This window comes from Tenrec ecaudatus, chromosome 6 (genome assembly GCF_050624435.1).
Source record: "Tenrec ecaudatus isolate mTenEca1 chromosome 6, mTenEca1.hap1, whole genome shotgun sequence".
Taxonomy (NCBI): domain Eukaryota; kingdom Metazoa; phylum Chordata; class Mammalia; order Afrosoricida; family Tenrecidae; genus Tenrec; species Tenrec ecaudatus.
Window position 1 is genome coordinate 161130379 of NC_134535.1, and position 21522 is coordinate 161151900.

Below are 21522 nucleotides of genomic sequence, written 5' to 3' on the forward strand. Positions count from 1 at the left end.
ATGTCTACGTAGTATTTGCTGTGTCAGGCTGCTATGTTTGCTCTTGGGTTAATGGTTACACTTGGAGGGTTAATGAGGCAATAGATGCTTTTCCGGGTAGTTCGGGCCAGTCAAGGTGATGCATCCTGTCTGACCATCTCTTTGAGAGAGCCGCTTGTAGGCACTGTTTCAGAATTAGTCATAATTGCTCTGTTATTTATGTAAATGACAGGAAGTCAAAAGAAGCAGCTATTTGAAAAACAGTGTATATCTGGAAGACAGTTTCATGCTTATTAGGAAATATGGGTATGTTTGCCCTCCTGGAAATTTCTAGAACTATAGGAAACACCACGCCACACCGACCTCCCCTCCCCATGCTCTACATTGTGAGGGGACAACACTAGCTCTGAGATGAGGGGTGTCTCATCGTTTTTCTGATCTACTTGAACTTTCCTGGGAGGCAAAGCCCTGGCCTGTGTGGAAGATAAATTAAAAAGGAGCAACATAAAGAATGGTGAGCCTGAGACAGGGCCATTCCATGTTTGAAAAGCAGAAGGGATGATTGCGTGCTTGCTCTTCATGATGGAGAAATCTCCTTTCCTTTCTGTGGGGGTGTCAGTCACTACTGAGTTCACTCTGAAACACAGCAATCCCTGATGTGTCAGAGCAGAGCTGTGCTCTGTTTCCCGTGGTTGATGTTTTAGAACTAGGTCACCCGGCCTTTCTGCCGGCGTACCCCCCGTATGGACTGAAACCTTCAAGCTGTTGGTTAGCAGTCCAGCTGCTGACCATGTGCACCCAGGGACCCTGTATAACAGCCTGGAAAGGGACGTGAATGCTTTGCACCAAAGGGGGACCCATTTAACACGTCAAGGGGCTGAAGGGAAAACTTAGGAGCTCTGTTAGCACTAGGGTGTTCAGGTGCACCGGCTGCTCTTCGAGAGAACGATGAGGGTGTCTGCTTCTATAAAGATTTACAGTGTTAGGGATCCTCTACACGGAGGCCACTAGCAGTCAAACCTGACTGGACTGCAGGGGGTTTTGACGGGAGGAAAGCCTGACAGGAGTGCCTGTCTATCTTTACCCTGGATGGTTCCCACAGGATGGGAGGCAGAGTCACACCGAAGCATTAACATCAGCGTAGTCATGCAGGCAGCTGTGACCATCTTCAGAATAAAAGGTTTGTATCAGGGCCATCCCGAGGCTTCTGTCACTTTGGTGATAATGGCCATCCTCATTTTCCTCCTCCTCCTCTATCTTTCCTGCTCCAAGTACTCTGTACCTGGTGGCATAGTGTTTATGGATTGGGCTGCGATCTGAAAAGTGAGCTGTCCGAAACCACCAGCCACTCCATGGGAGAAAGATGAGAGTTTCTACTGACTAACAGTTACAGTCTCAGACGCTCACGGGGGCAGTTCTACCCTGTCCTATAAGGTCACGTTGAGTTGGCAGCAACCCGATGGCAGTGAGAGTCAGAGTATCTTTCGAAATGCCAGCTGGCTGATCTGGAAACCCACCTCTGGGGGCTAGCAGACAGGTGAAGGTAAGCACACTCTCCTCGCCAATCTTCTTCTACATGACAAGCTGTGCTAGTCTGGGTGCTTTAGAGAAACAAATCCACAGAAACTCGTGTATAAGAGAGAGTTTTATATAAAGGTTAAGTGTGCATCAAGAAAACATCCCAACCCAGTGCTGCCCAAGCCCACAAGTCCAACATTAACCCATTAACCCATATGTTCAACACCAATTCAAAAAGTCTTCCTCCATCTCACAAAACACACACAATGATGCTGACTGCAGGAGGAAAGCCGAATCAGTGAGCGTGTAAGCATCTTAGCACTGGCAGGGTTCTCCACAGGGCTGCTCCAGCACCCCGGGCTTCATCGGGGTAGGTCCATTTGGCTTCTCCTCAGGAATGTCTTCAAGGGAAGTGAACCTTGCCAGCTGAAGCAGGGAACTGGCTAAGGCAGCTGCACCCTGGTCTGACCATCAGAAAGCAAGAGACCTGAGAATTAGAAAGGTGAGGCTCACTGAGCCATTGATCCCTCCACCCCTCAATTATCGGCCGGGTTGGCACCATAAACTAACTACCTCACAGGCCAAGTATTGCTCTTTCCTCAGACTTCATCTACCTGAGTTTATATCCACTGTTGTCCACCACCCCTCTTCTACAAGTAGATCTCTTGGCTCCTTCAAGTTTCCTCTTTTCTTTCCTCGACTCTCATGTTTGTGCTCTTGATGCACCCCTACGTGTTCCATCCTCTCAGGCAGTGCGACTGGACTTTGGAATCCGCAAGGTTGCAGTTTGAATTTCGGTTACTGTCAACTAATGGGATTGCTTAGCCTACATGAATCAGTAAAATATTTTTTCTTATTGATAGGCTTTGGATATTAAATAGGCTATATACAAGCCCACCAGAAATAAAAACTCGCTGCCATTGAGTAAATGCTGACTCATCAGTGACTCCCTGTGGGTTTTCAAGACTGTGCCCATTTATAGGAGTAGAAAGCCCAGTCTTTCTCCTGAGGAGCTGCTGCTAGTTTTGAACTGACCATGAGGATGGTGGCCCAATGTATAACCACTACACCACTAGTCTTTTATTGTAAATGGTCAGCTCCCCATTTTTCTATCTCAGTAATATTTCAATATAGTAAATAGTAATGATGGATTGATTTTATTTACTTTATTTCTAGCATCCTTTCAGAGGATGTGTAAGTTTCAAACCCTTTTAATGACTCAATATATCTGAACTTCATATGGAGGGGAAGAAGCCCAGAAATAGCAGAAAACTCCTCAAGAAGGACAAAGTGGGAGGGCTACAGGCACAGTAGTCAAAACAGTGTGGTACTGGTATAATGACAGCGATTCAGACCAATGCAAAAGAGCTGAAGACCCAGAAATAAAAACAACAGCATACAGGCAACTGATCCTTGCTAAAGTCCCCCCAAAATATCAAATGGGAAGCAGATGCCCTCTTCAATAAATAGTGCTGGAAAAAAATGGATAGCTATCTGCAGCAAAATGAAGCAAGACCATTATCTCACTCCATGCACAAGAACAAACTCAAGGTAGATCACAAACCTTTAGATAAAACCCCAAACAATTAGGTCCTGTAATGAGAGAATTGGGACAAACCTGAGAAACTTGTCACAGGGAATACATTGGCTTTTGGAAATAGGGAAGGACACACACACAGAGGAGTCGCAAATAGACAAGTGGGATATACTGTAGATAAGACACCTCTGTATATCCAAAGAATTCACTAAGGGACTAATGAGAGAGTCAACCATCTGGGAAAACATCTTTAGCAATGACACATCAGACAGAGGCCTCTTACTAAAATCTATGATACTTTGCAAGCTTACAATAAGAGAAAAACTAATTGCTCACTGAGGAGATGGGCAAAGGACCTGAACAGAAGTTTCACAGAGTCTGAAATCCGAATGGCCAATAAACATATGAGAAAATGTTCCTGATCATTAGCCATATGAGAAATGCAAATTAAAACAACAATGAGATACCACCTAACACCCTCAAAGGTAGCCCAATTCAAAAAATCAGAAAGCAACAAGTGTTGGAGGGGCTGTGGGGAGACAGGAACTCTCATCCACTGCTGGTGGACCTGTAGGTATGTACAGCCGCTATGAAAATCAATCTGGCGATTTCTAAAACAGATGGAAATTGAGTTACCATACAACCCAGCAATCCCCCTACTGGGCATATACCCAGAAGAGGCAAGAAACAAACCACAGCCAGACATCTGTGCTCCAATGTTCATTGCAGCACAGTTCACAATTGCAAGGAGATGGAAACAAGCCAAATTTCCATCAACAGACGAATGGATCAAGAAACTATGGTACAAACATACAATGGAGTACTATGCATCCCTAAAAAGCAGTGATGAACACATGAAGCATTTCGCCGCATGGGAAGAAATGGAGGAAATTATGCTAAGTGAAGTAAGCCAAGTACAACATGAGTCCGCTGAGGTAAGTTTATTTAACAAAAAAAGAAAGAAATGCAAAAGGGGCACAGGGGAAAAGCTATTGGATACAAACATTCCAGGGGTGAAGTCCAGGTAGTATGGCAGGGGCCAGACCAATTCCAGGGGTACATATGGTAGCCAACTAAAAAGGGGTGGGGGGAGGGGAAAAAAGGATAGAAATATGTAGCCGGGAAATAGGGCACTAATCCACCCAAGGGGAGGGTATGTTTCTATCTCCACAGGGAAAGCGGGAGCAGACTAAAATCCGGTGTTCCGGGATATGAATGCAGCACGCTGACATGGAGAGGGGAGCCAGTGGAGGGGTCTGGGGGCCTGCCCACAACCTCAGCTACTTGGACAACTGTCCCTCCCCCCAGAGGAATTCACTTCAGAGGACAGCACTGAAGCTGCAGCTCAGGGAGAGGGACATGTCTGATCAGAGCACATGGGAGCAAATGAAGGGGGAGGAAGAGAGAGTGGAGCACATCCTGGCTCACCAAGCCTGGAGGACGATATCCCTGCTCCAAACAGCCAATGCACAGAGTGGACCATATGGCTGATCCAAGGTCCCTCGCTGACACATGGCCCTCTGGGGGACAACACTGGAGACTCAGTGTCGGGATTGGCCTGGTCTGACCTCACCACACAGAGGAAAAACACTAAGGGCGTGCAGCAGAGCAGCGGGGAGCAGAGGAGAGAGCTCCCAAGGGAGTACAAGGATAGACTTTGGGGTCAGAGTGTAGCACCCCATCGGACTCGACTGGATGACACTCCTAGAGGTCAAAGAACAGACCTTGATCTATTTACAGTTTTTTCCTTTTTAAAACTAATTAATTTATTTTGGGGGGGTGTCATTGGTTTTCTTTGTTGTTGTCATCATTGTAGTCTCTTTTGTCGCTTTGTCTTGCTGTGCTTTGTTTTTTTTTTTTGTTTTTTTTTTGGCACATATTATTATCTCTGCAGGTCTATCTAGATAAGAGGCTGGATGAACAGTCTGGAGGAGAAAACAATGGGACTGATGGTTCCAGGAAAACATGGGAGAGGGGTGGCGGTGGGGGAAAGGAGGTGTGTTGACCAACCCAGGAACAAGGGAACAACAAGTGATCCAAAATGTGTGGCAAGGAGGGTGTGAGAGGCCTGGTAGGGATTCATCAAGGGCAATGTAATTGAGAGAAATTATTGAAACCCAAATGAAGGCTGAGCATGATAGTGGGACAAGAGGAAATAAAAGGAAATAGAGGAAAGAGCTAGGAGGCAAAGAGCATTTATAGAGGTCTAAATACAGACATGTACATATGTAAATATATTTATGTAGGATGATGGGGAAATAGATCTACAAGCATATATTTATAGGTTTAGTATTAAGGCAGCAGATGGATAATGGACCTCCACTCAAGTACTTACTGAATGCAAGTACTTAATTACATTTTGTTCTATTAAATTGGCATTCCATGACGCACACCTTCCCAAAACAATCTCTGAAGACAAATGTGTGCATAAGCAAATGTGGTGAAGAAAGCTGATGGTGCCCAGTTATTAGGTCTGGGGTCTTAAAGACTTGCAGGTAAACAAGCAGCCAGAAGCAACAAAGCCCACATGGAAGAAGCACACCAGCCTGTGTGACCACGAGGTGTAGAAGGGATCAGGTATCAGGCATCAAAGAACAAAAAAATCATATCATTATGAATGAGGGGAGTGGAGAGTGGTAACCCAAAGCCCATCTGTAGGTAACAGACAACCCCTTACAGAAGGGTTTCGGGAGGAGATGAGCCAGTCAGCATGCAGTGTAGCAACGATGAAACATACAACTTTCCTCTAATTCTTAAATGCTTCCTCCTCCCACTATCATAATCCCAATTCTATCTTTCAAATCTGGCTAGCCCATAGGATGTACAGATAGGATTTAGAAGTACAGATAGGATGTACAGATATGATTTAGAAACACAGGGAATCCAGGACAGATGATCCCATCAGGACCAGTGGTGAGAGTGGTGATACTAGAGGGTGGAGGGAAGGTGGTGTAGAAAGGGGGAACCATTTTAAGGATCTACATATAATCTCCTCTCTGGGGACTGACAACAGAAAAGTGGGTGAAGGGAGATGTCAGACATGCCAAAATAATAATTTATAAATTATCGACGCTCCCCCTAAGAGATATGATACTTGGTTAGCAATAAGCAGGGTTCTCGAGCCTCATGTCTGGGGCTCCAGCCTCTGGCCTGGCTCTCCAACCTCCTGCCCGGTCCTTGAGCCTCCTGCTGGGTCTCCACCCTACCTCCCCTCGGCCAACGCTGTGCATGGACCTGGGTGGTATGATCATGGCCATCCAGGAGCATCATGAAGGAGAGGAGGTCCTGCTGGAACAAGCCAGCATCAATGCAAGTGAAAGTTTTGAAGATGCAGGCCACTCCTCTGATGCCAGAGACATGCTAAAGCAGTACTATATTGGTGACGTCCATCCATGTGACCTTAAAACTGATAGTGACAAGGACTCTCTGAAAAATAATTTGTGCAAAAGTTGCTGATTGCTTTGGGCCCTCCCGGTCCTAGACACGATTTTCTTAGGCTTCCTGTACCATTACTACATACCTGAAAGCAGATCCTCCTGAGGAGGCCTTGGTGGAGCCTGGCAAGCACAGCACGTGGGAGTGAAACCAGAGACTTGCTTTGGGGGCTGCAGAATTGTCTGCCTCTTGAATCCTGTCAGTTGTATACTTCCCTCTTGGCACCAACACAGCTGGCCGGATGGCCACCTGGGACCTGGACCAGTCCCCTTTGTCTCCCAGAGCCTTATTCCAAAAGCATTTGCTCCCACTGCTGTGTTCTTCTCAATCAACACTTCCTTCTTCCACAGCTTACCACAAGTACCTGTCCACTGAAACACTTGTTCACTCCAAAACCCCTCTAGGAGGGGATCTCCATTGGCCGACACTTTAGGAGAGGAGATGGGTTTATTAGGGTGCGAGGTAGTACCGATGAAGAACACAGCTTTCCCCCAGATCCTGGATGCTTCCTCCCCCCAACTACCATGATCCGAATTCTACCTTGCAGGGCTGGATAGGGCAGAGGTTGTACACTGGTACATATGAGGGCTGGAGGTACAGGGAATCCAGGGTGGATGATACCTTCAGGACCAAGGGTGTGAGGGAGGATGCTGGGAGAGTGGAGGGTGAGTGGGTTGGAAAGGGGGAACTGATTACAAGGATCCACATGTGACCTCTTCCCTGGGAGATGGACGGCAGAGAAGGGGGGGAAGGGAGACTCTGGATAGGGCAAGATATGACAAAATAACGAGGTATAAATTACCAAGGGCACATGAGGGAGGGGGGAAAGGGGAGGGAGGGGGAAAAAAAAGAGGACCTGATGCAAGGGGCTTAAGTGGAGAGCAAATGCCTTGAGAATGATTGGGGCAGGAAATGTATGGATGTGCTTTATACAATTGATGTATGTATATGTATGGATAGTGATAAGAGTTGTATGAGTCCCTAATAAAATGTAAAAAAAGAAAAGAGGAGAAAAAAATGATTAGGGCAAAGACTGTACAGATGTGCTTTATACAATTGATGTATGTATATGTATGAGCTGTGATAAGAATTGTATGAGCCCCAATAAATTGTTAAAAAAAAAAAAGAAAAGAAAGAAAAACTTGTTCACGGTTGTAATTGGTATATTATGGTCATATTGCCTTTTGTAAGAATGCCCGTGTTCCAATATTTTAAATATATACCACACTGTCGTAGGCAGGCAGCACCTTCTGAGTTTTCCATCTTGCTTTTAAGTAAATATTACGTTTCTAAATGTTCAGATTTACTTCTTTCACTTGTCCTACTTGGCTAAGAGATTTTAATTCGTGAAGTGTGCATCTGCTGCTTAAAGCACAACTGCCATTAGTCTTGTATTATATCTGTCAAAACCCATCCATGGGCTTAGGTTATCTCCTCTAGGCTCCCTCCAAAACTCAGTGCTTTTTTAAGGGGGTTCTGGACAAAACTATGCCCCCCTTTTACTCCTTAGGGGTGAGAGGAGATAGGAGGAAGGAGGGGATATGAATTGGGATGCCAGGGCCTGGCAAATTCATAGTAATTTTTTTAGTAATTTTTTTAATATTGAAAATGCTACTTTATGGTCAGAGTTTAGTAAAAGCACCAGACTTCAACCTTCAAAAAATAATAATGTATAAATTATCAAGGATTCATGAGGGAGGGGGTGAGGGAGGGAGGGGGAAATGAGGAACTGATACCAAGGGCTTAAGTGGAGAGCAAATATTTTGAGAATGATGAGGGCAACGAATGCACAAATGTGCTTGACACATTGATGTATGTGTGGATTGTGATAAGAGTTGTATGAGTCCCCAATAAAATGATTTAAAAAATGACGATGGCAACATGTACAAATGTGCTTGACACATGGATTGATGTATGGATTGTGATGAGAGCTGTAGGAGCCCCCAATAAAATGATTTTAGCAAGAAAGAAAAAAGCAAGTCAAAGCAAACAAACAAAAAGAGGGAGGTCAACTGACCAAGTATCGTATTCTACCATAGTTCCATCCACCCTAATCAAGTTTACGGTAATCTCTCTGCTACGAAGGCTGCTCTCGTCCCTTGACTGTGACCAGAGGGGATGTGCCAGAGGCTTGACCTGACGAGACACTCGGCAGATGGACTTTGGGCTCTCACATCTCCAGAGCCTTTTACATGTTGGGTGTTCACAATTTAAGCTTGGATATCTTTCCCTTCATCATATTTGGATTTTGTTATTTGGCATCTTTGGATCACACAGGCTGGTGTGCTTCTTCCTTGTGGGCTTCAATGCCGCCTCACTTAGACGGCTGTTTATTTGCCTTTTCAGTTAGAGGTGGATATAAAGTAATAGTGGAGCCTTCAAGGAATATGAGCTTGCCCAGAGAAGGCATGTAGCATGAGGTGACAGGGGCCTGTGGAGCAGGACCTACCATCTGGGTGGGCGAAGATCACATCGGAGACTTAGAAGACAGGTCAGAGCTATGAGAATGAAATCCCCAAGGCCGCACAGCACAGGAGAGTGGGAACCGGTTTTAAAATATGCTGGGAAATGCTGCAATATAGAGTAACTGCCCACTGCCCACCAAGGACACCACCAGAGGCTCTTCCTCAGAGACCTACACCTCTGTAAGTTGCCTAAAGAACAGAGGGGGCAAGGCGTTTAGATAACAGGATCGTACTCGAGGAAAGGGCTCGGTCACAACCTAGTCCATGCTGGGCAGCAGGACAGGAATTTTTCAAGAACTCCGAGTGGAAATTAAAATGAACACTCTAAACCAGGCCCCGGCCTTCCAGTTTTGCCTTGGGTGACCAAAGAACTTGGAGGGAAGGTTACCAAAGCCTATATTAAATTACCTCCTGTCCCCCAAAAGAGACAAAAATATTGCTTTCAATTCCAACACATGGTAAATACCTGTGTTCCAGAGGAGAGCTGAACTTCACAGAGTTGGGGTTTTTTTTACTGTCATTTTCATGAAAGTAAACTGGTAGGCCTTGCATTTGATGAACTGCTGGTGGGTCTGGAATGTCAGCAAGCACCCTAATCAAGTACAAACCATTGGTGCCACCCAAGGACCTCGGTTAGAAAAAGGTGCCATAAATTAGCAGTGCTTATCTTTTAATCCTCTGGGCTGATGAGGACCCAGAAGATCAGCACTGTATACTATAATTATATAGATTAACGTTAGCCATTTTGGAAAGCATATTGCTGCTAGTTCAAAATGATCACGTCATTCAACATAACACTTCCACTTGTAAAAAAAAATGTAATTTAAGAAGGAACCTAAAATATGGATGGGGGAAAGCTTTATCCCCCAGTTTTTTCCCCTTAAGGTTTAAATAATACGAAAAACTGAACTCAAACTGAAATGTTTATAATAAAGGGATGGAAATAAAAATTATAGAACTTACTAAAAAGGGAATTCTAGATCATCTTTAAAAGAGCGTCTATGTAAGCTTGTGATGACTTGAACAAATAATCGTTATGCAATATTAAATTTAAAAGCAGGATATAGGATTTTATATGCATTTTATATCAATTCTGGTTTCCTTTTAAATCTCCATAAAGAAATTTCACAAGATGTGAAGCTTCCTAACCTCTAAAAGAAAAACACGTGGCATATTTCCTTCTTTTAAGAACGTGACTTACCAACTGTATACTACTTTTATAACCAGAAGGAAGCAAACCTCATTTGCTAAGCAGAAGCACATGGGTAGAAGAGATCAAAGGCTACTGGTCTTCAGGGGGTAGAGAAATCATTACTGACTATTGCTGATGAGGTAGGGCTGCACAAACATGGTGGAAGTGGACTCCGTCCTGAAGGGTCAATGAACGGTAAACATGCGAAGAAGAAAGAATTCCAATGGAGATGGATGAGAAGGAAGACAAAGGTGGGAGAATGTGTAGAGTAGGTAAGGGGCCAAAGAGTTGACCAACTGACTGGAGAAAGAGGAACATTTGCTTATTAGAACCATGAAATATAGGATCAGAGAAGAAGAAAGAAAATAAGATAGCTGAAATGAAAGAAGAAAGCTATTGATGAGTTTGATCAATGAAGGGCGGCTGTGTTTCTTCCTGCTTTAATTCTAAGAAACCCCTCAAAACAATGGTCAACGTATAGTGAGTGCCTGACAAACATGTTCGGACTGAATAAATAAATAAGCAGAAGTCCAGGGCTCAAACCAAAACAAACTGACTGCCATCGAGTTGATTCCAACTCACAGTGACCTTGTTGGGCAGCATAGAAATGCCCCTGTGCATTTCCAACACTGTAATTCCTTAAGAAAATAGAAAGTCTCATCTTTTTCAAACTGCTGACCTTGAAGTTGGCAACCCAATGTGTAACCACTAAGCCTTCATAGCTCATCAACAGGCCTTTATTTCTAAGATCAGGTGTCTACCCAAGATGACCCAGTAGAATAGCCTCTTCTCTAAGGCTTCAATTCAAACCTCAGATTTGTTGTTGCTGCTCGGGCCATCGAGTCAACACCAACCCATAGCGATCCTATAGACCGAAACCTGAGACATCTTGCAATTGTTCTTATGTCTGAGCCCGCTGTTGCAGCCACTGTGTCCGTCCATCTCATTGAAGGCCTCCCTCTTTTTCACTGCCCCCCGACTTTGCCAAGCATGATGTCCTCCAGAGACTGACCTCTCCTGAGACTATGTCCAAAGTATGTAAAATGAAGTCTTGCCTCTCCAAAGCACTCTGACCATACTTCTTCCGAGAGGATCATTCGGCCCTTTTCGCAGTCCACGGTACTCTTTCCAGTCCCGTAATTCAAATGCACTGACTCGTCTTTGATCTTCCTTATTCAATGTCCACCTTTCACAAGCATATGAAGCAAATGAAAACACCATGAGTCCTCAAAATAACATCCTTGCTTGTTAATACTCTGAAGAGGTTTTCTGTGCACACTTACCTAATGCAACCTGTCTTTTTGGTCTCTTTACTTCTGTGTCCATAGCACTGACTATGGACAAGCAAGACAAAATCCTAGACAATTCCTACCTTTATTTTCATTTATCATGATGTTGCTATTGGTCTAGTTGTGAGAAGCTGGGTCTTCTTTACTTTGAGATGTAATCCACACCGAAGACTAGACTCCTTGGTCTTTATCAGCGAGTGCTTCAAGTCCTCCGCACGTTAAGCAAGCAAATTGGTATCACCTGCATAGCTCCGCTTGTTAATAAGCCTTCCTTCCATCCTGATACCACATTCTTCTCCATATAACCCAGCTTCTCTAATTACTTGCTGAGCATCCAGATTGAACAAGTATGGTGAGAGAATGCAACCCCGATGCACACCTTTCCTGATTACACAACTACCCCTTCATCCATATATGGGTCCCACAGGCGCACAATAAAGTGCTCTGGAATTCCCATTCTTTTTAAGATTATCCAAGGTTTATTAGTTTATTGTGGTCCACACAGACTAATGTCTTTGTGTAGTCCATAAAACACAGGTAAGCATTGTCTTGGTATTCTTTGCTCTGAGCCAAGATCCGTCTGACGCATCAGCATTGATGCCCACTGTTCCATGTCCTCTTCTGAATTCGGCCTGAACATCTAGTTGAATCTACTGTCAGCTGCGGAGATTAGGGGTACCAAGTAATGGGGATGGGGAGGGATGTGTGCTAAAGTAAAGCTTCCTTACAGCGCCAAACGCCGGGTTACTGTAACATTATCGCTAGACACTAGAGGGCAGCGTTGCCTAAACTTTGCGAAGTAGCCATTGTAAGCGACCCTTTAACAAATACTGATGGCGGCGAGTGAATGCAGCTTGTCTGTTTAATGGAAGGTTCCCCCGTGCTTTACAGTGCATCCATGCCATTGTGTCTTTAGGTCAGATGTGCCTGAAGCATTTCAAAGAGGGAGATGCAAGTGGATGGGCTGATTAACTCATAATCCCCACAGAGAGGACACTAAATTTCCTTTCCCATCTTTTGTCCAGGGTCACATAAGGATGTTCAACTAAAATCCTTTGGGCATCGAGTTCTTATCATACCCTGAGGGAAACAGCATAACAGATTGATGGGCTATAGAGGAAAATATTAATTGCTAATATTTTATCCTGTTTTACTACTGGCTGAAAATGTTCACTTTTTTTTCCCCTCACAGAATTTTCTGAGTTCTGGCTTTATCCTCAGGGTGGTGGAAAAAGAACTTGCTACTAGGGATTTTGATAGTGAATCAAAGATAGATCAAGGGTAAATTCTTATTTTACCAAAACTCCAAACCAACCTCGCTGCCATCGAGTCTATGCCAAATCAGAGCAACACTATGAGACTGGGTAGAACTGTCCCCTCTGAGTTTCCAAGACTGTAACTGTTTTAGGAAGTGTTGGCTCTGGGTTCCAAACTGCTGACCTAGCAGTTAGCAGATCAACTCATTACCACGATGCCACCAGAGCACCTCATTTTGTCTCCCTCTCTCCTTTTTTTTCTTTTAAGTGACCTTATGACCATTTGTTTAGGAGTGATTATTGACCTTTAGTGGGAAGCACAGAACCAACATGCCTTGCTGGACTGAAATCCATTCACTGTTTATATTTCCATAGGATGTGCTTAATTATTTTTTTAAGTAATTTTATGCTTCTGGTGAAATTTTGCACAGCAAGTTAGGTTTTTCTCTCCTGACAATTCCACAGAAATTAATGAATGTGAGTTACACTCAATTCGTATAGCCCTTCCAGCCATCATCCCTTATGGGATATAGAATAATTCTATAATATATAATAATTCTGCCTTTCATACACATGGGGTCCTGATCCGGTTTTGGAGGGCACCACCCGCTAACAAACAGGAGTGGAATGAGATTGAGTTCTGATCTTAGGAGAGGCTATGAATCAGACTCTCGATCTGTTTAGTGGCTTAGTTACTGTTACTTATAATTGATGTAAGGAATTATATCCTACAGCTGAAAGGCAAAAGAAAGGTGTTTGTGGAGCAGTCTGGGAAAAAGAACCTGGCTGATTACGATTAGTAGGAAGAACTGGGAACATCTCGCCAGAGGCCCCAAGTCATATGTGCATAAATAAGATACTGTCTGGGCAGAGATTAGATTATTATACCTGGGTGAAATTTGATTGCACCATGTAACTTCCACCCAACGACCTTTCCCTGCATGGCTTTGGTAAGATCAGGATCTTACCAGATAGGATTTGCCTGCAATGCCATCCTGTGGCCAATTCGAAAATCCACTGAGCTGATGCCAGGGGCTTAGGTGGAGAGCAAATGTTTTGAGAATGATGAGGGCAATGAATGTGCAAATGTGCTTTACCCATGGATGTATGTATGGATTGTGATAAGAGTTGTATGAACCCCTAATAAAATGTTTTTTTTTAAATCCACTGTGAAGCAGGAGGGGTGACGACATTTTCAGCAGGAGCCAAGGGTGGAGCGAGTCCTCTGGCCCCAGTAGCTGGCTTATCCCTGCCTGACCTTCAGATTTTGGAGTGAACAGTTCCCCCCATCACATGACCTTGAACATTCCTGATATCTGTGGGACACTGCGGGGACCCTCGGAACCCAGAGATGTGACGGGAGACACCCAAGGGAGGAGGGAGGTGGGGAATGGAGCTGACAGTCATCTCACAAGAGTTGGACTTTGGGCTTTTCAATGTCCAACTTCTGGAAACTAGCTTGGTATCAATTCTCATGAAAGAAGCTATTACCACAAAGTGACTTTAGTTCCACGGTCCACCTGGCGTCAACAGGCTTTCGTGGTGCTGTGGCTGTTTCCTTTCCAGGACTGGAATTTCCCTTCCCCCTTATGTCTGCTCTTTGCCATAGATGATGTTGACTTTTTGATGATTTTTTTAAAAAGCAGTTGTTATGTTTTAGTAAGCGCTATTGAGTTGCCCCCAACATTTTAAAGTCAATGGCTAAATAAAACAGAGTTATGCATTCACCACCACTCCGATCACTTTTAGAACATGTTTTTTCATTCTTGTATCCATTATTATTAGCTCCCTGTTTCCCCACAGCTCCGGCTGTCATAACCCTAAGATACTATTTATTCTGATGGCTGCCTCTATAGATTTACCTCTCCTGAGTTTTATATTTAAAAGAATCTTTCAAGCCTCAGAAAATGCAGTTAGTGTCCACCCCACCCCCATCCCCTGTCTACCGCCTAAGTCAGTCTCCTGAAGTGCTCGAACATCTGCAGAAACTCTTCCCCGGGGGATTGAGTTTTGAAATAATAGAAGAGAGTTGGGGAAGCCATTATTTCTCAAGGGGGTGAGCGATCCAACCACCAAGCGCTCCAGAGGCTTTGGGTGTGTCCCTTACTCTACTGTGGAGAAGGGGGACACAGCCACGAATGCAAGGCCACGCAGGGTGGACGGAAGAGTTGTGGAACCAAAGAGGGCTGTCTCGCGAGAAGACTCTCAAAGACCAGGTGCCCACGGAACGGTGGAGAAGATCTTTGCGGGAGCAAAGAAGACAACAAAGAGCCCCACCTCCGGGATGATTTTGAACAATATGGGAAAATTGAAGTCGCTGAAATTGTGACCGATGGAGCGGTGGCAAGAGGGGCTTTGCTTTTGTAACTGTTGATGGCCATGGCCCTGAAGTAAGGGAGGTCCTGTAGAAGCAAGAGATGGCCAGCGTCTCTTCCAGCTAAAGAGGTCGAAGCGGTTCTGGAAACGTCTGTGGTGGTCGCGGAAGCGGTTTTGGTGGGAATGACAACTTTGGATGGAGCAGAAACTTGGAGTGGATGTGGTGGCTTTGGTGGCCGTCATAAGCATGGTGGATACGGAGGGAGCAGGATGGTTATAATGATTTGGTAACGATGGAAGGAATTTTGGAGGTTGAGGAAGCTTACAATGATTTTGATGATTATGACCATCAATTTCCAAACTTTGGACCCATGAAGGGAGGAAACTTTGGAGGCAGAAGCTCTGGCCTGTATGGAGGTCAGTATTTTGTCACAAGGTGCTCTAGTTATGGTTGAAGCAATAGCGGTAGCTCTGGCAGTGGCAGGAGATTTTAATGACAGCCAGGAAACAGCGGGAGGGGAGAGCCAGAGAAGTGACAGGTTACAGCAGGTTGTGACTTCTCACTTAGATGGCTGCTTATTTGGACACTATAAGTTTATTTAAGACCCCATACCCCATATCTGATAGTCAGGCACGATCTAGATTCTTCACCAGAGTTTGCTATAGAACCCATAGCTGCTGTGTTTTCTTCATGATAGCGACTATCAAGCAGGGCCATAATTGTCCTTAAGTTGGAGCCAGGATTTAGGGCATGCCCAAAATCCTTTCCTGGATCTGGGGCATAAAGCTTTTCTGTTAATATCATCATTGGTTAGCCCCTGGTACCATTTTAAAAATACTCTTGAGAGAGGGATACTGGACCGGTGTAGTAGGCACACTACATATCGCAATACCTGAATTATTCAGTTGTACAGAATAAATTCTGACGTGGCTGGAAGCTATTTACACAAACAATGGGAGTTGGTTGTCAGGGAAAATTTACAATGATATTCACTGACAATCTCAATTACAGGTCTGCTGGAATAATATATATCTTAATACAGCAAGAAGGGCATTGGTGTACTAAGTCAATGTTTATCTGCCTACTGACAGTTCAGTACTCTTGGTATAGCTGTCTTCTGCTTCTTCAAACACCATGAAGTTGCAATCTTAAGTCCTCAGATTACAGGTGTGTTTGACGTAGAGCCTAGTTCATCTAGTGGAGTTCCCACATCGGATCCCTCTGGTATCGCCTTTGGAGTGTGCTGTGTAATCAGGTACTTCTGTAAATGCTAAGGAGACTACAATCAGCATCTCTTGTCCATGCCCTTGAACCCACATTGACTTGTGAAAAATTACTGTGATTGTGTTCTGTGAAGACAATTCACACTCACGGTGACCTTACATGCCAGAGTCGAACCGCCTCATACATCAAGAGGCATTGATGCTGATTGTGATGACTCTCATGTTTTGGTTGTTGTTCATGTGCAGCCACATGACACTGTCTTAATTACTGAATCTCTGTGCCTCTTGAAATAAGGTAATGTGAGTCCTCCAAATTTCTTATTTTTCAAAACTATTTTAGATGGCCCCGCTTGATAGTCACCTTCATGAAATGACCACTGAACAGAAGGGTGCTACAGCAAAGTGTGGTGAAGAAAGCAGATGGTGCCCAGCTATCAATCAGAATAGTGTCTGGGGTCTTAAAAGCTTGTATTTAAACAAGCAGCCATCTGAGTGAAGAGTCAAGTAAGTCCATATGGAAGAAGCACACCAGCTTGTGTGATCCAAAGATGACAATTACAAAACATGAATATGGTGAGGAGGAAAGCATCAGAGCAAAAATCACGAACACCCAATTTATGGACGGGTATGGGGGTGGTGAGAGCCCCAAACCCTTCTTCGACTATCTGGTTAGACTGAGCCCCTGGCAGATCTGCTCTAGCCACAGGCAAGAGTCTTGATCAGCCTTAGTACCAGGCAGAGAACATTGTAATCTTGAGCATGCTGGATCTAACTCGTCACTTGGTCAGGTGACCACCCTATAAACAGGACCTGAATTTGTTCTGGGTGCAATATCTTTTACTGGTTCCATGACAGAAATTTCTTCCCTAGCTTTTTGATTAGTGTTTTTTTTTGGGGGGGGGATCTTTTCTTTCTTACACATTATTAGTATTCTTGTCTGTATACTATTATGTTTCTACCTTTACCACCTTAGTGTAATTTTGTTGTCTATTGTTTTCTGTTGGGTCTCGCAGTGGTGAAGCACAGGAGTGGATAATTATGGACACAAGGGGATATAGGAAATGCAGCTGTTGGGGGGGTTGGGGAAGTTATGGAGGGAAAGGGGATTTGGGGAATAACTAATGAAGACTGGAGGGGGGGGACACTAGAACAGATGGTGATTGCATAAATCATCTTAAAGCCGATTTAACCATGGGGGAGGGGGAAGGCTCTAAAATTGATGTGGGGGTGATTGTACAATTCTCTGTGATGTGATTGAATGATTGAACTATTGAATTATATGATATGTACCCCTAGCTATGGGCAAAGCGACACCTGATTGGTGGTGGTGCTCTTATATCAGTCAGGGGCAGAGCAGACTGGCAGCCCTTTGTTCATCCTAGCTTGATGCCCAGATCGTGGCCAGAGCTGTTTCATGCCTAGGACACATTAAAAAAAATTATATGGTATGTAAATTACTTGCCAATAAAATGGTTGGAGGGAGAAAACTATTTTAGTTATTTTATCTCCTTGGCTTATTCCTAAAAAAGTTAGACCTTGTCAATTTCTACCTCTCGCGCCCCCCCCCCAAAAAAGCATTCTGATCATTTTTAGTGGGATCACATTTAATTTAATTTTTTAATGGAAGAAAAATGGCATTTTAGCAACATTAATTATTTCAATCCATTAACAAAGCGCATCCTCCTTTTAGGTCTATAATTTATCACAAGCCGCTCTGGAGGCATTGTGTAGTAAGCATTGGCCTGTTAACTACAAAGCCCATAAAGTACAAATTCAGCATTCACTCTGGGAGAGAATGCTTAGGCTATTTGCTCCCTAGATAGAGTTGCTGTGTGTCCAAATCAGCTCGATGGCACAATTTCAATTTCTTTTGAAAGTATTTTGGGTTTTCAATTTCTTTCATCAATATTTTATTGTTTTTAGCATACAAATCTTGCAGATATTTCTAGACGTGTCTCTAAATATCTTGTTTTTAGAAGTCGTCGTGATTGATTCTTTTTTTAAATTCCAATGTCCAACCATTGATTGCAACCATGTAAAACAGCATTGGTTTTTTAATATTGATCTCGTATCCTGTGTTCTTAATGAACCCATATATCAGTTCTAGTAGTTTGGGGTGCGTTCTTGTTTTGCTTTGCTTTGTTGTAGTTTGTAATTTTCTATGCAGATAACCTTGCCATCTGTAAGTAGAGGCAGGTTTGCTTCTTTCCTTCCAAGGTGTATGCCTTTTCTTTTTCTTCTTTTCTTTGCTGTAGTTAAAGCTGTCTTCTAAATGGTAAGAGGAAAAGCATTGAACCCTTTACCATTAAGTACGGTGTTCTCAGTGGGATTCTCCACAGACCCCCCCCTTGAGGATGTTCCCATTCCATTCCTGTTTCCCCGCGTGTTTCCAGTAGGAGAGGATCATCCACAGAGGTGATTCGCGGTGAAGCGAAGCTTTGTTGTTTGTTTTGTTTTTCAGTCTATGACTTAGACAATTAGGCTGATTGACTTTTTAAGGATGACCAGCCTCCAATTCCTAGAGTAAAACCATATTAGTTACCATGTGTCGTCATTCTTATACGTTGCTGGATTTGGTTGACTGATATTTTGTTAAGGAGTTTTCTATCTTTGTTTCTTTTGTTTTAAAGCCTTTTGTTTTTCTTTTGATATCAATACACTCCTGGCTTCCTGAAATAAGTTAGGAAATACCCTCTCTTATCTTCCTGACAGTTTGTGTCTAATTGGTGTTAACCCTCTCTTAGTGTCTGATAGTATTCAACAATGAAGCCCTCTGGACCTGGAATTCTCTTTAATATTTTTTAATCTTTGAAGCAAATTTCTTTAATGCCTTTAGAACTACTGACTGTTCCTGAGTGACCATCATTCAACTTATGTACAAACTACATCGTTTTGAACCAACTCACAAAAGCCTGGTATATTAACAATTTTAGGTGACTATCAGGACTTTAAATGACAAACTAGTGCTATTTTTGCCATGTGCATCAGCATATTATTCTTTCTGTATTATAATATTAAAGATGTTTGAGTTGCATCTGTAAATGCTTCTTTTGTCTTTTATGCACAGAAAGCGTCCTTGTGTACTATAGAGACAAAAAAAATTTACTAAGTGATATTTACATATGAACTGTGCCTACCTGTTCCTACTTATAGACAAACTGTATTTAAAGACAGATTCAGGACCCAGCTTGCTTGCAATCAGGGACTGGTAGCGCGTGCATTTTCTGTGCCACCGTTACCAGCTGCTATAAATGGCAAATGGCATAACTTGAAACCAGAGGGAGCCAGTCTTTCACAGCTTCACAGTCTAGAAGACACAGGCACGTGAGCTCAAAACGTGTGGATGACTTGGGAGGAAACGCGTGCCATCATGGCGAGATGATTAGATTTTCATTCTCCGGGAAAATCAACGAATCAGAAATGGGATCCACGACCAGAAGAATGCAGAATGGCTGTTCCCTAAGAGTTAGGAAACGAAACAACAACGTTACACTTAGTTAAACTCTAGATTTGGGGTGTGAGGTTGCCCAACCTATACACACAGGATACAACCTTTAGTGGGTTTGGTGTGAGGCATTGCGTGCATAAGACATAAGTACAGCGTTGAATGCTCAACAATGTCAACTGAAATATGAGTCCCACTTGTGAGACCGGGAATCCCTGAGTAGTGCAAACGGTCAAGTGCTTAACTACTAACCCTAAGATTAATGACTCTGAACCACTTGGGGGTGCCTGGGGTAGATTTGTAAGAGCCCCTAATAAAATGATTAATTTTTTAAAATAGCAAGAAAGAAAGGCCTGGGGATCTGAAACATCACAGCCTTGAAACCCAGAAGAAGCATCGTTCTGCTCTGAAATACGTAGGGTTTCCATGAGTTGCAACTCGTTTTGTTTTGTTTCTTGTAATAAGAATAATCCCATTCATAGATTGAAGTTTTTGCTCATATCTTTTACAGTTTTCATATATAAATTTAAGGTCATAATTGTACCAATGTGAAGGGGTACCCCACCATGCACACACCAGAATGGGAAAAAAAAGTTCTGTTGATATGAGGGGGGCAGTGCATTTGGAGTGTGTTCCACCAGGTCAGAGAGTTAATCAAGCTTTCTCTTGAGAGGTTCTAAAGAAGATAACGGAACAGTGTGCAACAGAAAAGGCCTGATTTGTGCCAGACGGGGGACAATGCAGCAGCTCACGCAGTCATCTCAGGGCAGCCAGTTTGGGGCAAAACACAGCATGCCTCTCTTGCCTCACACATACCTTGCTCACCTGACCTTGCTCCCTGTGACTTCTTTCTGATTCCACGAATGAAGAGGGACATGAAAGGACAGAGATGTGAGGACTTAGAAGAGGTGAAGGAAAAAGCAAGGGAGGTGCTGTCAGCCATCCAAATAGATGAGTTTGAAAACTGTCTCCAAGAATGAATCACAGTTTTGAAAAATGTATTAAGTGTAATGGAGAGTACTTTGAAGGTGATAAGGTTGTTTTGTTAAAGAAAAAACATAGATTTGAAAAAAAAATCTATTTTGGGGGGGAGGGTACCCCTCTTATCCTGAAATCTATATTGGTTACTAATAATTTAAATAGAGCAGATGCCAGTGATTACCAAGTCTAAAAGTTTGCATAATGGAGGAGGGAAAGAAAAACCTAAACTCCTATTGAGTCAAGTAATTGTCAATGACCAAGACGTCCTGAGGGAGAAAAAGGATAGTATTCTGATTTGAGTTCTAGAGAGCACTAGGAGTGAAATAAGATTTTAGACTGTTTGGTGAACTTTGAAAAGTTGTATATGTTTGTTCAACTTAAATTAAATTGCCTCTGGCACCAGAATCCAGCATCATTCAGATGAACGGTTGGATAGCAGAGGAAAGCATGCAATTCAATTCCATAGGTTTTTCTGGTCAGACAGTTTCTGGTAACTGATGACTCAGATGTAGGCACAGAATTATCTGAACGGTAGCATTGGGTATGATTCTTGCAGTGAAGAACAGGCAGTTCTAGTGAAAATTCCAGCTACTAAACACACTAATATGATATAGGGGCTAGGAATTCCAGTCTGGGTAATTGCTCCATTTGCCAACAAGATGAATATCTAATTTCAACTACATGCTTAATTTCTATTCCTCGCAGGCTCCCTCACCTCTGAAGTTGATTCTCTTGTAGCTAATCTAGATCTGAGACAAATGATAAGAATTTGTTGGAAAAGAGGAAATTGCTTAGAAGATATGATTCAAAATGAACAATAACAACACAAAGGTTAGAATCTTCTGGTTTCTGTGTGTGTGTGTGTGTGTGACTTTATTCCAAGCA

At 43.3% G+C, this 21522-nt stretch overlaps 1 non-coding gene and 1 pseudogene across 1 annotated transcript; both read left to right on the forward strand.

Annotated features, from left to right (window-relative positions):
• Positions 1–14578: 14578 nt before the first annotated feature.
• LOC142451729 (heterogeneous nuclear ribonucleoprotein A1-like) lies at positions 14579–15442 on the forward strand (annotated as a pseudogene).
• A 2056-nt stretch (positions 15443–17498) lies between these two features.
• LOC142452260 (small nucleolar RNA SNORA48) lies at positions 17499–17642 on the forward strand. Its single transcript, XR_012785283.1, has one exon. It is a non-coding gene; the product is annotated as a small nucleolar RNA SNORA48 (small nucleolar RNA).
• The last annotated feature ends 3880 nt before the right edge of the window (positions 17643–21522 follow it).